Below are 17315 nucleotides of genomic sequence, written 5' to 3' on the forward strand. Positions count from 1 at the left end.
TGTTTATCCAGTGGCAAGGGTTAACCAGGATAACTAGAGACCTGCTCTGCTGCACGGACCTAGTGCGCACCATATCGCAGTGTGGGCTGGTTCTCCATTTACAGGTGCCCCTCCCCTATCCCCCTATTTACTGGTGCCTCTCCCCTATCCCCTATTTACGGGTGCCCCTCCCCTATCCCCCATTTACTGATGCCCCTCCCCTATCCCCCATTTACTGGTGCCCCTCCCCTATCCCCTATTTACTGGTGCCCCTCCCCTATCCCCCATTTACAGGTGCCCCTCCCCCATCCCCTATTTACTGGTGCCCCTCCCCTATCCCCCATTTACAGGTGCCCCTCCCCTATCCCCCATTTACAGGTGCCCCTCCCCTATCCCCAATTTACTGGTACCCCTCCCCTATCCCCCTATTTACTGGTGCCTCTCCCCACTCCCCCATTTACTGGTGCCCCTCCCCTATCTCCCTATTTACTGGTGCCCCTCCCCACTCTCCCATTTACTGGTGCCTCTCCCCACTCCCCCATTTACTGGTGCCCCTCCTCACTCCCCCATTTACTGGTGCCCCTCCCCACCTCCCTATTTACTGGTGCCCCTCCCCACTCCCCCATTTACTGGTGCCCCTCCCCACTCCCCCATTTACTGGTGCCCCTCCCTTATCACCCCCATTTACCGGTGCCCCTCCCCTCCCCTCCCCCATTTACAGGTGCCCCTCCCCATCCCTCAATTACTGGTGCCCCTCCCTGTCATAGCAACACAGCAACAGGAGGCCATTCAGCCCCTCGAGCCTGTTCCGCCATTCAATGAGATCATGTATGTATATATATGTGTGTATGTGTATATGTATGTGTGTATATTAAAAAAAAGTTTGTGTTTGTCTGTATAAGAAATACTTGCCTTTATATAGCACTTTTCACAACCACCTGACATCTCAAAGCGCTTTACATCCGTCACTGTTGTAATGTGGAAAACACAGCAGCCAATCCGCGCGCAGCAAACTCCCACAAACAGCAATGTGACAACGACCAGACAAATTGCCTTGTCATGTCGATCGAGGGACAAACATCTGCCAGAACCCCGGGAACAATGCTTTCGGACGAGACGTTAAACTCTTCTTCGAAATAGTGCCATGGGATCCCCCACATCCACCCGAAAGGGCAGACTGCAATTGTATAGGGCTTTGGGAGACCACACCTGGAGTTCTGTGCACAGTTTGGGTCTCCTTATCTGAGGAAGGATACTCTTGCCTTAGAGGCGGTGGAACAAATGTTCACTAGATTGATTCCTGGGGTGAGAGGGCTGTCTTTATGAGCAGATTGTGTAGAATGGGCCTATCCTCTCTGGAGTTTAGAAGAATGGGAGGTGATCTCATTGAAACATATAAAATACTGAGGGGGATCGACAGGGTCGATGCTGAGAGGCTGGTTGAAGAATCTCGAACTACGGGGTCACAGTCTCAGGATAAGCGGTAGGCCACTTAAGAGCGAGATAAGGAGACATTTCTTCATTTCACTCAGAGGATTGTGAATATTTAGAATTCTCTACTCCAGAGGGCTGTGGATGCTCAGTCGATGAAAGAAAGACTTGGATTTATATAGCGCCTTTCACGACCACCGAACATCTCAAAGCTCTTTACAGCCACTGTCGGAAGGTTAGGACTGAGGGAGCGCTGCATTGTCGGAGGTGCCGTCTTTCGGATGAGACTTTAAACGTCTGTCCTCTCGGGTGGATGCAAAAGATCCCCTGGCACAACCTCAACGAAGAGCAGGGGAGTTATCCCCGGTGTCCCGAGTCAACATCTATCCCTCAATCAATGCAACAAGAAAACAACTACCCGATCATTATCACATTTCTGGCCGCGGGAGCCCACTGTGCACAAATTGGCTGCCGCGCCTTCCGCATCACAACAGTGCGGCACTCCCTCAGTACTGCCCCTCCGACAGTGCAGCGCTCCTTCAGTACTGCCCCTCCGACAGTGCAGCGCTCCCTCAGTACTGCCCCTCTGACAGTGCAGCACATAAAAGGTTACTGCACAAGATAAAAAGTTCATGGGGTTGGGGGTCATATATTAGCATGGCTAGAGGTTTGGCTAAAGAACAGAAAACAGAATAGGAATAAATGTGCCATTTTCAGGTTGGCAAACTAACTAGTGGGGTGCCACAATATTCAGTGCTAGAGCCTCAACTATTTACAATCTGTTATGTATGCAACATCTTGTAACCAGCATTCTACCGCCACCAGAGGGCGCATCTGTTATTGTCCCAAGGGATCCCAACATCCCTTGGGAGCGCTGCATATAAGCAGGCCTCCCATGCTGTGCCGGCACTCTGGAGTCAGAGTAAAGAGACTAAGGTCACACTTACCCAAGTCTTTCTCAAACGATTGACTGTTGAAACACCGAACCTGAGCAAAGCAATAACGATAACCCAGGCATTTATGTCCACCAGCGAAAACACCAAACAAATTTGACAGCATAAAGATGCATCGGCAAGTACTGTACATAAAGTAACGTCGTTTTCAGGCAGGAATGCATATGGCAGAACGTACACACCTGCTGCTGCACGACCTCAGATGGCTCAGAGTCCACCAAATGTGTGAATGCGAGGCAATTAACACCTTGTTGGCGCTGTGGAGGTGATCATCGAACCCATCAATGCCGCTTCAAAGGCTGTGCATGCAAAGGCTGTGGAACAATGGGACACCTCCAGCGAATGTGCAGATGAGCTGCAAACCCTGCAAACCACCACGTTGCAGAAAAAGACCGATCCATGGTGGATCAAACTGAACTAGAGACTCGAACCAAGAAGGCAGAAGTACAGGGTACACACCTTCACCATGAAATGTCCACCGATCATGTTAAAAGTTGTACTGAACGGATTTCCAGTATCCATGGAATTGGACACAGGTGCGAGTCAGTCTATCATGAGCAAAAAGGCTTTCGAGAGGCTGTGGTGCAAAAAGACACAAAGGCCCAAGTTGAGCCCTATTCACACCAAGCTGAGAACTTACATGAAAGAACTGATCCCTGTAATTGGCAGTGTAGCAGTAAAAGTTTCCTATGATGGAGCAGTGCACGAACTACCACTATGGATTGTACCAGGGAATGGCCCCACACTGTTCGGCAGAAGCTGGCTGGGAAAAATCCACTGGAACTGGGACGACACCCGAGCACTTTCGTCTGTCGATGATGCCTCATGTGTCCAGGTTTTGAGCAAGTTCTCGTCGTTATTTGAGCCAGGCATCGGAAATTTCCCTGGGACGAAGGTACAGCTCCACTTGGTTCCTGGTACACGACTCATCCACCACAAGGCACGTGCGGTTGCATACATAATGCGAGAGAAAGTGGAGATCGAGCTGGACAGGCTGCAACGAGAGGGCATCATCGCACTGGTTAAGTTCGACGAGTGGGCCAGTCCGATTGTTCCGGTTCTCAAGGGCGATGGCATGGTCAGAATTTGTGGGGACTATAAAGTAACGATTAACTGTTTTTCACTACAGGACCAGTACCCGCTACCCAAGACAGACGACCTATTTGCGACTCTGGCAGGAGGGAAGACGTTCACCAAGTTGGACCTGACCTCGGCCTACATGACGCAGGAGCTGGCGGAATGTTCGAAAGGCCTCACCTGCATCAACACACACAAAGGTCTGTTCATCTACAATAGATGCCCGTTTGGGATTCGATCAGCCACGGCTATTTTTCAAAGGAACATGAGAGTCTGCTAAAGTTGGTTTTGCACACCATGGTTTTCCAGGACGACATATTGATCACTGGTCGGGACATCATCGAACACTTGCAACACCTGGAAGAGGTTCTAAGTTGGCTAGATCATGTGGGACTCAGGTTGAAACGCTCGAAGTGTGTTTTCCTGGCGTCAGAAGTCGAGTTCTAAGGGAGAAGAATCACGGCAGATGGCATCAGACCCACCGACACTAAGATGGAGGCCATCAAGAACGCACCGAGACCACAGAACGTGACGAAGCTGCGGTCGTTCCTGGGACTCCTCAATCATTTTGGTCATTTCCTATCCGGTTAAGCACCTTGCTAGAACCTCTACATGTGTTGCTACGTAAGGAAGATGACTGGGTATGGGGGAAATCACAAGAGACTGCTTTTGAGAAAGCCAGAAACCTGTTATGTTCCTGTTGTTCTGTATGACCCATGTAAACGTTTAGTGCTAGCTTGCGATGCATCTTCATACGGGGTCGGGTGTGTGTTACAACAAGCAAACGAATCGGGAACATTGCAACTGGTCGCTTACACTTCCAGGAGTTTGTCCAAGGCCGAAAGGGCCTCCAGCATCATTGAAAAAGAAGCTCTGGCATGTGTTTACGGGGTGAAAAAAATGCACCAGTATCTGTTTGGGTTTAAGTTCGAGTTAGAAACTGACCATAAGCCGCTCATATTGCTATTCTCAGAGAGCAAAGGTACTAATACCAATGCCTCTGCTCGCATCCAAAGATGGGCGCTCACGCTGTCTGCATATAATTATGTAATTCACCACAGGCCAGGCACAGAGAACTGCGCTGATGCTCTCAGTCGGCTACCATTGCCCACCACCGGGATGGAAATGGCACAGCCTGCAGACTTGCTCTTGGTGATGGATGCATTTGAAAACGAAAAGTCACCCGTTATGGCCCACCAGATCAGGACCTGGACCAGCCAGGATCCTTTATTGTCCCTTGTAAAAAACTGTGTTCTCCATGGGAGCTGGTCCAGCGTCCCAGCGGAGATGCATGAAGAGATCAAGTCGTTCCAGCGGTGCAAAGACTGTCTTTTGTGGGGTAATCGCGTGGTTTTGCCTAAGAAAGGCAGGGAAACGTTCATACGCGACCTACACAGTACCCACCCAGACATAGTAATGATGAAAGCTATAGCCAGATCCCATGTATGGTGGCCCGGTATCGACTCAGATTTGGAGTCTTGCGTGCGCCAATGCAACACTTGTCTCAACTGAACAATGCAACCAGGGAGGCACCACTAAGTTTGTGGTCATGGCCCTCCAAACCGTGGTCTAGAATCCATGTTGACTTCGCTGGCCCGTTTCTAGGCAAAATGTTTTTGGTTGTTGTGGATGCTTATTCAAAATGGATTGAGTGTGTAATAATGTCTGTAAGCACATCCACTGCTACCATCGAAGCTTACGAGCTATGTTTGCCACACACGGCCTGATGTCCATGTTTGCAACAATGGGCCATGCTTCATCAGCGCTGAATTCAAGGAAGTCATGACCCGCAATGGGATCAAGCACGTCACATCTGCCCCGTTCAAGCCCGCATCTAACGGCCAGACAGAATGGGCAGTCCAAACCATCAAGCAAAGCTTGAAACGCGTGTCGGAAGGCTCCCTGCAGACCCGCTTGTCCCGAGTCCTGCTCAGCTACCGCACCAGACCCCACTCGCTCGGTGTTCCCCCTGCCGAACTGCTCATGAAAAAGGCACTCAAAACAAGGCTCTGTCTAGTCCACCCTGATCTCCATGATCATGTCGCGGGCAAGCGGCATCAACAAAGCATGTACCATGATCGTGCAAATTTGTCACGCGATATTAAAGTCAATGACCCTGTATTTGTACTCAACTATGGACATGGTCCCAAATGGCTTGCTGGCACTGTCGTAGCCAAAGAAGGGGGTAGGGTGTTTGAGGTAAAACTTGCAAATGGACTAACTTGCAGAAAGCATTGGACCAAACCAAACTGCGATTCATAGACAGCCACGAGCAACCTGAAGAGGACACCACCAACTTCGACCCTCCGATACACACATAACTGGCAACCGACATCACGGTTGACCACGAAGCTGAACTCATCATCCCCAGCAGCCCAGCAAGGCCAGCTGTACAGCAGCCCAGCGAAGGCCCAACCAACTCACTCAGTGTTTGCACCGAGACGATCGACTAGGGAGCGGAAAGCCCCAGATCGTCTCACCCTGTAAATAAGTGTACTATTGACTTTGGGGGTGAGTGATGTTATGTATGCAACACCTTGTAGCCAGCATTCTACTGCCACCAGAGGGCGCAGCTGTTGGATTCCCAAGCGGTCCCAGCATCCCTTGGGAGCACTGCATATAAGCAGGCCTCCCGTGCTGCGCCGGCACTCTGGAGTCAGAGTAAAGAGACTAAGGTCACACTTACCCAAGTCCACAGTACTCAGTCACATTGCTTTATTTGAGACATAACACAATCTATATTAATGACTTGGATGAAGAGACTGTGTACTGTAGCCAAATTTGTTGATGATACACAGAGCTAGGTGGGACACAAAGGATTTGTAAAGGTATATAGATAGATTAATTGAGTGGGCAAAAATTTGGGAAATGGAGTATACTGAGCTAGTTCTATAATTCCTTACCATGTGTTTTGCAGCACACTGAATGTTTATTAAGCAAAGGTGCCCTCCCTATTGTGCTGAATTAAATAAAGGCAATTACAAAGGTTGGCTAAAGTGGACTGCGAAAATAGATTAAAGGGTAAGACGGTAGATAAGATTCTGAAGGGGCTTGACAGGGTAGATGCAGAGAGGGTGTTTCCCCTCGTGGGAAAACCAAAACTAGGGGGCATAGTTTCAGAATAAGAGGTCGGCTATTTAAAATAGAGATGAGGAGGAATTTCTTCTCAGAATGTTGTGAATCTGTAGAATTCAGATTGGAGATAGACAGATTTTTGATAGACAGAGTCAAGGGATATGGAGAGTGAGCAGAAAAGATTTTTGAATGATAAGGGAGTTAAGGGGAATGGAGAACAGGCAGGAAAGTGGAGTTGAGGCCAAGATCAGATCAGCCATGATCTTACTGAATTGTGGAGCAGGCTCGAGGGGAGCGGCCAAATGGCTTATTCCTGCACCTATTTCTTATGTTCTTGTGTTCTTATAATGTGGGAAAATGTGAGGTTATCTACTTTGGTAGGAAGAATATTTCCTACAGTGACCACGTGGTTTGTAAGGCTCCCAACCTTGTTCTGAATCATGCCCAGTGATAAGAACATAACAAATAGGAGTAGGCCATACGGCCCCTCGAGTCTGCTCCGCCATTCAATAAGATCATGGCTGATCTGATCTTGACCTCAACACTTCCCTGCCTGCTCTCCATTACCCTTGACTCCCCTATCATTCAAAAATCTGTCCATATCAGCCATGAATAAATTCAATGACCCAGCCTCCACAGTGCTCTGGGGTAGAGAATTCCAAAGTTTTACAACCCTCTAAGAGAAGAAATTCCACCTCATCTCCGTCTTAAATGAGTGACCCCTTATTCTGAATTATGCCCCCTAGATCTAGCTTCACCCAGGAGGGAAACATCCTCTCAGCATCTGCCCTGTCAAGCCCCCTCAGAATTTTATATGTTTCAATTAGATCACCTCTCATTCTACTAAACTCCAATGAGTACAGGCCCAAACTGCTCAAACTTATAAGACAAAACTTTTATTCCAGGAATCAACCTAGTGAACCTTCTCTGAATAGCTTCCAATGCAAGTATATCCTTCCTCAAATACGAAGACCAAAAATGTATGCAGTACTCCAGGTCTTCACCAATACCCTGTACAGTTGTAGCAGGACTTCTCTGCTTTTATACTCTATCCCACTTGCAATAAAGGCCAACATTCCATTTGCCTTCCTGATTACTTGCTGTACCTGCATACTAACTTTTTGTGTTTCATGCAGAAGGACCCCCAGGTCTTTCTGTACTACAGCACTTAGCAAGTTTTCTCCATTTAAATTATAATTTGCTTTTCTATTTTTTCTGCCAAAATGGATAACCTCACATTTTCCGACATTATACTCCATCTGCCAAATTTTTGCCCACTCACTTAGCCTGTATATATTCCTTTGCAGGTTTTTTGTGTCCTCCTCACAATTTGCTTTCCCACCCATCTTTGTATCGTAAGCAAACTTGGCAACATTACACTCGGTCCCTTCATCCAATTAATTAATACAGATTATAAATAGTTGAGGCCCCAGCACCGATCCCTGCGGCACCCCACTAGTTACTGTTTGCTAACCGGAAAATGACCCATTTATCCCGATTCTCTGTTTTCTGTTAGTTAGCCAATCCTCTATCCATGCTAATATATTACCCTCAACTCCGTGAAATTTTATTTTGTGCAGTAACCTTTTATGTGGCACCTTATCGAATGCCTTCTGGAAATCCAAATATACCACATCCACTGGTTCCTCTTTATCCAACCTGCTCGTTACATCCTCAAAGAACTCCAGCAAATTTTTCAAACATGATTTCCCTTTTATAAAACCATGCTTACTCTGCTTGATTGAATTATGCTTTTCCAAATGTCCTGCTACTGCTTCTTTAATAATGAACTCCAGCATTTTCCCAACGACAGATGTTAGGCTAACTAATCTATAGTTTCCTGCCATTTTTCTAACTCCTTTTTTAAATAGGGACGTTACATTTGCGGTTTTCCAATGCACTGGGACAGCCCCAGAATCCAGGGAATTTTGGTAGATCACGACCAATGCATCCACTATCTCTGCAGCCACTTGTTTTAAGATGGTAGGATGTAAGCCATCAGGCCCAGGGGACTTGTCCGCCTTCAATCCCATTATTTTACCGAGTGCTACTTCAATAGTGATAGTGATTGTATTAAGCTCCTCCCTCCCTACAGCCCCGTGATTATCCACTATTGGGATCTTTTTAGTATCTTCTACGTGAAGACTGATACAAAATATTTGTTCAACGTCTCTGCCATTTCCTTGATCTCCATTATTAATTCCTCAGTCTCATCCTCTAGGGGACTAACATTTACTTTAACCACTCTTTTCCTTTTTATGTACCTGTAGAAACTCTTACTATCTGTTTTTATATTTTGTGCTAGTATAATTTCATAATCTATCTTCCCTCTCTTTATCAGTTTTTAGTTATTCTCTGCTGGCTTTTAAAAGTTTCCCAATCCTCTGGCCTCCCACTAGTCTTGGCCACTTTGTATACCCTTGTTTTCAATTTGATACCATCCCTTATTTCCTTAGCCACGGATGGTTATCCCTTCTCTTACAGTCTATCCTTCTCATTGGGATATATTTTTGTTGCGAGTTATGAAATATCTCCTTAAATGTCTGCCACTGCTCATCAGCCGTCCCATACTTTAATCTATTTTCCCAGTCCACTTTAGCCAACTCTGCCTTCATACCTTTGTAGTCTCCTCTATTTAAGCTTAGGACACTGGTTTGAGATCCAACTTTCTCCCCCTCCAACTGAATTTGAAATTCAACCACCATGTTATGGTCACTCATTCCTAGAGGATCCTTTACTAGGAGATCATTTATTAATCTTGTCTCATTATACAGTACCAGATATAAGATAGCCTGCTCCGTGATTGGTTCCACAACGTACTATTCAAGGAAACTATCCCGGATACACTCTATGAACTCTTCCTCAGCGCTATCCTGGCCAATTTGCTTTGTCCAATCAATATGAAGGTTAAAATCACCCATGATTATTGCCGTTCCTTTTTTACAAGCCTCCATTATTTCTTGATTTATGCCTACTCAAAGTCCGTCTGAGCGCTGCGGGGCACGCAGTGTCTGCTCACCTCCTGCTGACTCGCTGCAGCAATGTCGGAAATCTACTGCCTTGACCAAGCGTTTGGGCACCTGCCCTAATGGCCCCATTGTAATGTAGGCTCACGGGTATGTAGAGCTATTGTTGCCCTACGGAGGAGGCGGGGGTCCCCAATGGAGTGCTCTCTGTGTGGGAGTCCTCCCTCTATTTATTGGGGACTTGGCCTGGAGGATGTTGCACGTGGCAATCCCGTGTAATCGGTTTTTAAGTCGGTTCACAGACTCCCAGACCGCCTGCAATTTCTGCGGTCTGGAGGAGTCCATGTTCCATGTTTATATAATATGTGCGAGGTTGCAGCCCCTCTTCCATTATGTGAAGGGGCTGTTCCTTGATATTTGGTTGCACTTCAGTCCCACACTCCTGATCTTTGGGCACCCTGTGCGGAGGGGAGCAGGCAGGTCAGAAGGCCTCCTCGTAGGACTGTTCCTGGGCATGGCCAAGGTGGCCATTAACCGGTCCAGACAGGCGGTCGAGGGGGTCGTTCAGCCCGACTGCCTGCCTCTCTTCCGCAGTTACATCCGAGCCCAGGTGTCCCTGGAGATGGAGCACATGGTGTCCACCGGTATGCTCGCGGCCTTCCACAAGAGATGGGCGTCGGAGGGACTGGAGTGCATCATTTCAACAGGGAATAACATTTTAACTTAATTTGATTTGTCAAGGTTCCCTTTAATGTTTATTGGATAATTTGTGTATTTTTGTGCCCTTACAAAAAGAGGCACTTGATTTAAAGTTATACCAAAATAGTTGTAGAGCTATTGAGTTGGGAGTGGCTGAGCCAGTCACATGATGTTCATAAGACTCAATAAAACCCCAGCCAGTTGGGTTCAGGGGATCCACGATGAGGCAGGTGGTTGTGAGCCAGGTGGAGGAACTGTTAATGTGATTGTTAAACCTTTGTTAATAACGAACTAGTTCCTAATGTGTTGCTATGAATTCTTAAACAAAGAACCTATGAAGCAAATACACTACATCCATCTTTGATGGTGTCAATTTTTTCTCTGATCCACTCTTGTGAAGTGCCCTGAGATGGTTTGCTGCTTAAAGGAGCTAGTGTTTGTGAACACAATATGATAGAGAGTTGCACTGTGCACACCATTTAATTAAGAGTATATTCCCACTGATTACAGAGAACCATGTTGTTTCAGCAGCTTCTGGGGATTTCCAATGCTGCAGGGAGTCTGGAGCAGCAGCATGCGAAGGGTTAACAATGAACCCACGGCCTCTGCCTATGACATCAGTGTCTGGAATGAAAGTTGCTCTGACAGCAGGTGAGGGCGGGTTTGCCAAGCGTCAGGGCCCTTTAATCCCCCTGGGCGAGATGGACAATGGGCAGCTGGGGCCCAGGCCCCCTCCTCCCCTCTCCCGGGACAGTGGGACAAGCTGTCAGACCAGCTGGGTTGATTAGCATTGTAATGCAGCCGGAGGGGGAAGCTCAGGCTGACTGCATGGGATTAGCTGAGAGGTCTTTCGCGACACTCAAGTCGCTGACCCTGGGACGTCGCCAGTGCCTCTTCGCTCCCAGCACCTGGGGCTCCCACACATCTGCCACTCACTTCCTGCTCACGGTGGGGTGCCACAGTATGCAGACCATGGGAGCTCTAATCATAGCATTTGCGTCAGCTGTGGCTGAGTGGGCAGTGCACTCACCTCTGAGTCAGAAGATTGTGAGTTCAAGTCCTACTCCAGGAACTAGAGCACATAAATCTAGGCTGACACTCCCAGTGCAGTGCTGAGGGAGTGTTGCACTGTCAGAGATGCAGTCTTGCGTGTGAGACGTTAAACCGAGGTCCCGTTTGTTCTCTCAGGTGGACGTAAAAGATCCCATGGCACTATTTTGAAGAATAGCAGGGTAGTTATCCCTGGTGTTCTGGCCAACATTTATCCCTCAATTGACATAACAAAAACAGATTATCTGCTCATCATCATATTGCTGTGTGTGTGGGAGCTTGCTGTGCGCAACTTGGCTGTCACGTTTCCCACATTACAACAGCGACCATACTTCAAAAGTACTTCATTGGCTGTAAAGCGCTTTAAGACGTCCAGTGGTTGTGAACGCCGCTATAGAAATGCAAGTCTTTCTTTTATTTCACAGAGTTAACATATGCTCCACATGGGCCTCCTTCTACCCTACTTTATCGCACCTTATCAGCATCTCCTTCTATTCCTTTCTCCCTCATGTGTTTATCTAGCTCCCCCTCAAATGCATCTATACTATTCGTCTCAACCACTCCCTGTGGTAGGGAGTTCCACATTCTCACCACTTTCTGGGTTAAGAAATTCTCCAGAATTCCCTATTGGATTTACTGGTGGCAATCTTATAATTATGACCCCTAGTTTTGGTCTCTTCCACAAGTGGAAACATCTTCTCTACATCTCCGCTATCAAACATGGGTCTTTTAATTATTTCCAAATTTACACGTCTTCGCATCTTGCAATTGCAGATTAAAGAGTCAAATCAGAGAAAGTGCATCCAAACTGCATTTCTTCATATTCATTCTCGGAATGTGGGAGTTGCCAGCATTAATGCCCATCCCTAATTGCCCTCGAGAAAGTGGTGGTGAGCTGCCGCCTTGAACCGTTGCAGTCCGTGTGGTGAAGGTGCTCCCACAGTGCTGTTAGGGAGGGAGTTCCAGGATTTTGACCCAGCGACGATGAAGGAACAGCGATATGTTTCCAAGTCAGGATGGTGTGTAACTTGGAGAGGTACTTGAAGGTGGTGGTGTTCCCATGCGCCTGCTGCCCTTGTCCTTTTAGATGGTACAGGTCGCAGGTTTGGGAGGTGCTGCTGAAGAAGCCTTGGCGAGTTGCTGCAGTGCATCCTGTAGATGGTACACACTGCAGCCACGGTGTGCTGGTGGTGGAGGGAGTGAATGTTGCAGGTGTTGGATGGGGTGCCGATCAAGTGGTATGTTTTATTTCATTATTTCACCTGATATACTGATTTGAGGGACACTTATAATTTTCCTCTGCTTAACTGATTTGCTCTACAGTATATCCTGAGGCTGTGTCTTACTGCTCAAATATTGTGCTGTATGTAGGAACGTAAGAACTGAAGTAGGCTATTTAGTCCCTTGAACCTGTTCCGCCATTCATTGAGAGCATGGTTGATCTCTAACCTAACTCCATATGCCTGCCTTTGCCCCATATCTCTTAATACCTTTAGTTAACCCTTGGAGTCCAGGTACCATTTTTGTAAATCTACATTGTACTCCCTCCAAGGCCAATATATCCATCCTAAGGTGTGGTGCCCCGAACTGCTCGCAGTGCTCCAGGTGTGGTCTAATTAGAGCTTTGTTATAGTTGCAGCATGATTTCTAACCCCTTGAACTATAGTCTTCTAGATATAAACGCCAACATTACATTAGCCTTTTTGATTATTTTCTGTATCTATTCATGACATTTTAATAATCTATATACCTGAACCCCCAAGTCTCTTTGACCCTCCACTGTTTCTAGCTTTTTACCATTTAGAAAGTTCCGTGTTCTATCCTTTATAAGTCCAAAGTGGATGACCTCACTCTTGCTCCTATTTCTTATGTAAATGAATTTCATTTGTTTACATTGAAATTCATTTACATAAGAAATAGGAGCAAGAGTTGGCCATTTGGCCTCTCGAGCCTGCTCCGCCATTCAATAAGATCATGGCTGATCTGATCATGGACTCAAATCCACTTCCCTGCCCGCTTTTATGTGGTACCTCATCAAATGCCTTCTGGAAATCCAAATGCACATCTACTGGTTCCCCTTTATCCACCCTGCTCATTACATCCTCAAAGAATTCCAACAAATTTGTCAAACATGATTTCCCTTTCATAAAACCACACTTGACTATTATGATTTTCCAAATGTTATGCTACTACTTCCTTAATAATGGACTCTGGCATTTTCACCAAGGACAGATTTGCTCATTCATTTAATCTATCAATATCCTTTAGTAATTTTATGCCTTTATCTACACTGGCCACCATGCTGCCTATCTTTGTGTCATCGGCAATTGGAGTGCTGAAGCGCTTGGACCGCTCTGGAGGCTGCCTACAAAACTCCCTCAGCAGGTCTCCGAGTTCATTGTGGTGTGTTGCATGCTACACAACTTAGCCATCATGAGGGGACAGGATTTGCCAATGGAGATTGCAGGACCACCTCAGGAGAGAGGGGGGAAGGAGGACCACGAGGAGGAAGACAAAGAAGAGGAGCTTGGTGAGGAACTCATGCCACTACCACCATCACCACTACCACCACCACAAGCACAGGGGAGGCATCGCCGCTGCAAAAGCCTTACATCGCAGTTCATAATTGAACGCTTTGCTTGAAGAGTGAACAGCAGGTTTGAGCGTTGCCTGGCCACTCTATCCCACCATGTTGACTATTCCCACTCTTATTCTGCAAATGAGACACTACACAGGAATGGTTAAAGTGAACAAAAACATTTATTGAACATTGTAAACTTCGGAACCTTTATTGTGAGACTTAAATAAAATAAATCAAGAACATTATCAGAACATAATCCAGCACCACGAACTGAGTGGGGGGAAATGGAATGCTGTCATCCGGGGGAATGACACCACCTCCCATATTCCTGGAGCCACTCTGTCGCTGATGGGGTTGGTCCCTAGCAACCGGAGCACGATGTAAACTAACACCTTGCTTCGAAACCATCACTTCCCCGTGTGACAGTGAGGAATGCAGAGTATGGCAGCAGGCATGGATTGCATCACCTGCCCAATCTGAAGCAGAGCTTGTGCCTGTGATGCGCCATATTCTGCAAAGGATCGCGCCACATTCTCCGGTGTCACTGCTGGAGGCCACCAGCCTTGTGTGGGCTGGTATCACGGCTCGCACTGACAATCTGCGACCCTACCTCCATAATGGTCGCTTTCAGGTGTTGATGCTCACGGGAATCCTTCCTAAGACATCAAGGAGCTGACGGCTGATTAGGACGCTCTCCCTGGACATTCCCACCATGTCCAGTTCCAGGTCTGCCTGTCTGTCAGCAGACCGACTTTGCCGACTCACTCTCCGGAGAGATTGCCAGTGGGATTTAACCCCAGCACTGCAGTGCTGCACACCACTGGTCCCAGGAGCCTCGCATTCCTCGAACCCTAAGAACATCACGTGATCCGCAGAGGAGCTGAGTGCCAATAGTGGAGCAGGGGTCGTAGGATGCTGTGTTGGAGTCAGCTCATCCGTATCCTCCTCCTCCTCCTCCAGATGATGGCCTGACGTGGAGTGGTCCCTTGAGGGTTGCTGCACCTGTGGCTGGTCATCTGGAAGTAGAAAGCAACAGGTGAGTGGTTAGCAGCAGGGGAGGGGGCAGGGTGACATGAGGAAGGTCGCATAGCACAGGCTCATTTGAAGAACCTCCACTACTCCATTACATCTAATCCAGAGACACTATGACATTGCCCCAACCCTCGGGAATGATCGAGGTGGGGGGAGGGGATTGATCGGGGATAGGGGGTGGGGGGGAATAGTACGCTTTGGTGCCAGTTTCATGGCTATAAATGGGGATCAGCGTCATTGAAATTCTAGACCACAGATTGGTTCGAAAAGACAGCTGTTCTTACGCAGCGAGAGTTGGCCATCCGGCTCCTTCACCGGCTCTAAGATTATCATCCAGTGAATGCCTGAGTTATGGAGATGAGGAGAGCAGAGCCTTAACTTCCACTCATGATCTACGATGAGTTTGGTCTCCCACAGACAGAGCAGTGGCTGGGCAGTTCAAACCCCCCCGAGATAGGGACGGAGAGCTTCCTGCCTGCTATCTACTGACTCACATTGGTAGATGTGTGCGTGGAATGTTGGATGAGCACAGGGTCCGATCTCTTTCCCCTCCCCCCCCCTCCCAACTCCCCTTCACCCCACCGATGGCCAAACCTTCTGCCGACACTCACTGTCAGTCCCATCTGGACAGGTTTCATCGCTTGACCTCATCCCCCCCACTGCCCCGCCCCTGTGCTACCCTCATTGGCCGCCAGCATGTCCATCCTCATGATGCAAATGAATTTTTTTTAAAGCCCCTATGATTTTTCTCCTGGTTTGCTCGCAGCAAGTGCCCTGCCGATAAATCTTCAATTCCTGGAGACTCCAGCACTAACCTTTCTCCACTCTCCTAGCGCCAGTTTTAAATGGATGATCCCTTGTCATTGACTCCTGAGCCAGAGTGTAACGTATGCACAGATTTGTAGAGCTGTTGCATTGTGAGTGGCTTAACCAGTCACATGATGTTCTAAGACTCACCAGCCAGTTGGGTTCGGGGTTCCACGATGAGGCAGATGGTTGTGAGCCTGGTGGATGAACTGGTAATGTGTATTGTGATTGTTAAACCTTTGCTAATAAACCAACTAGTTCTTAATAGCAATGTGTTGCTATGAATTCTTAAGCAAAGAACCGTTTAAGCAAATACATTACACTGGGGAAATAGTCTTTTCCTATTCGTTCTATCAGAAACCTACATAACATTTAAAAATACATTAAATCTCTCCTTAACCTTCTCTGCTCCAGTGAAAATAGTCCCAGTATCTCAAGTCTCTTCTCATAACTATAGTTTCCCAACCCTGGCCCAATCCCGGTGAATCTATGCTGTATACTCTGTGGCTTTAATGTCCTTTCGATAATGGAATATTGATAACTGAACACAGTACTCTAACCCTGGCCCCAATACATTCTACCACAAATTTAGCATTACGTCTTTACACTTGAAGGTGAAATTTGTCTTGCGAATCGGCAGACCATTTTATACCCTGTCTGATTTTATTTTCCATTGACTTCAATAGATTAGAAATTCAGGTGAGTTGTGAAACGGTCTCACGATTCCCGTTCAGCAATTCTGCTTTCCTGCCCAGGTTTTACCTCCTTGTGCTCAATGACCCATTTTCTAAAACACAAAACATTAGCAGAAGTCCTGCCCCCGCCGTGGAATTGCCCTTACCGCCACTAAAAGGAAGCGGAGTGCAATCTTACGAGCTCCACTTGCTTTGGAGGGGGGGGGGGGGGCGGTAACCGGGGTGCTGAGTCAAACGCTATGTGGATGTTCCACGTAGTGCTGAAGCGCTTCAACACTTCTCCCCTTCGCTTAAAGGGGAGGGCCGCTGCGCGCTCTGTACGTCCTCTGATGGCCTCCACTAGGCCACCAGGGCAGCAGGGGTTGGCACCTGGCGCTGAGGGGTCTCCGATTGCGCGGCAGGCCGGGGCATTTATTGCAATTTCCCGGGAGGCGGTAGCGCCCCTTCCCCCGGGCGTAAAGTCTCCTCCACCCTGTTAGTGCCCCCCCCCGAGGCGCTAACAGGGCTATAAAAAGAGGCAATTTCGCTCCATATTGATCTTTAGTAACGGTTTACTCTCACACAGTCAAGGATTTATGTGTTAGACTCCTTAGGTGTCTCTCTCCATTTACTCCCTTCATTGACGAGCTGATCCTATTCCTTGTTTTTCTTTCCAAACTGCACTACCTCACTTCTCCACATTAAACTGCACCTGCCACCTGTCTGCCCATTCCCCTGGCTGGCTATCTCCTCTTCTACAGTCCTCCTTATTACTTCTCAAACCTCCCACCTTTGTGTCGTTGACAAATTTGAATATTGTGCTTCACATGTACCCAGAGTGCTTGGAAATACCAGTTGTAGGTTCGAAGCTTTTCAGAAAGGTCCCGTTCAGGGTCCAAGTAAGCAATATAATTTTTGCCCTTGGAACTCCCCAGCACCAGTCACCAGGGGAGAAAACTAAAGGGGAGTGAAGGAAAAGGACCAGTACGAG

This window comes from Pristiophorus japonicus, chromosome 8, assembly GCF_044704955.1.
Source record: "Pristiophorus japonicus isolate sPriJap1 chromosome 8, sPriJap1.hap1, whole genome shotgun sequence".
Lineage (NCBI taxonomy): Eukaryota > Metazoa > Chordata > Chondrichthyes > Pristiophoridae > Pristiophorus > Pristiophorus japonicus.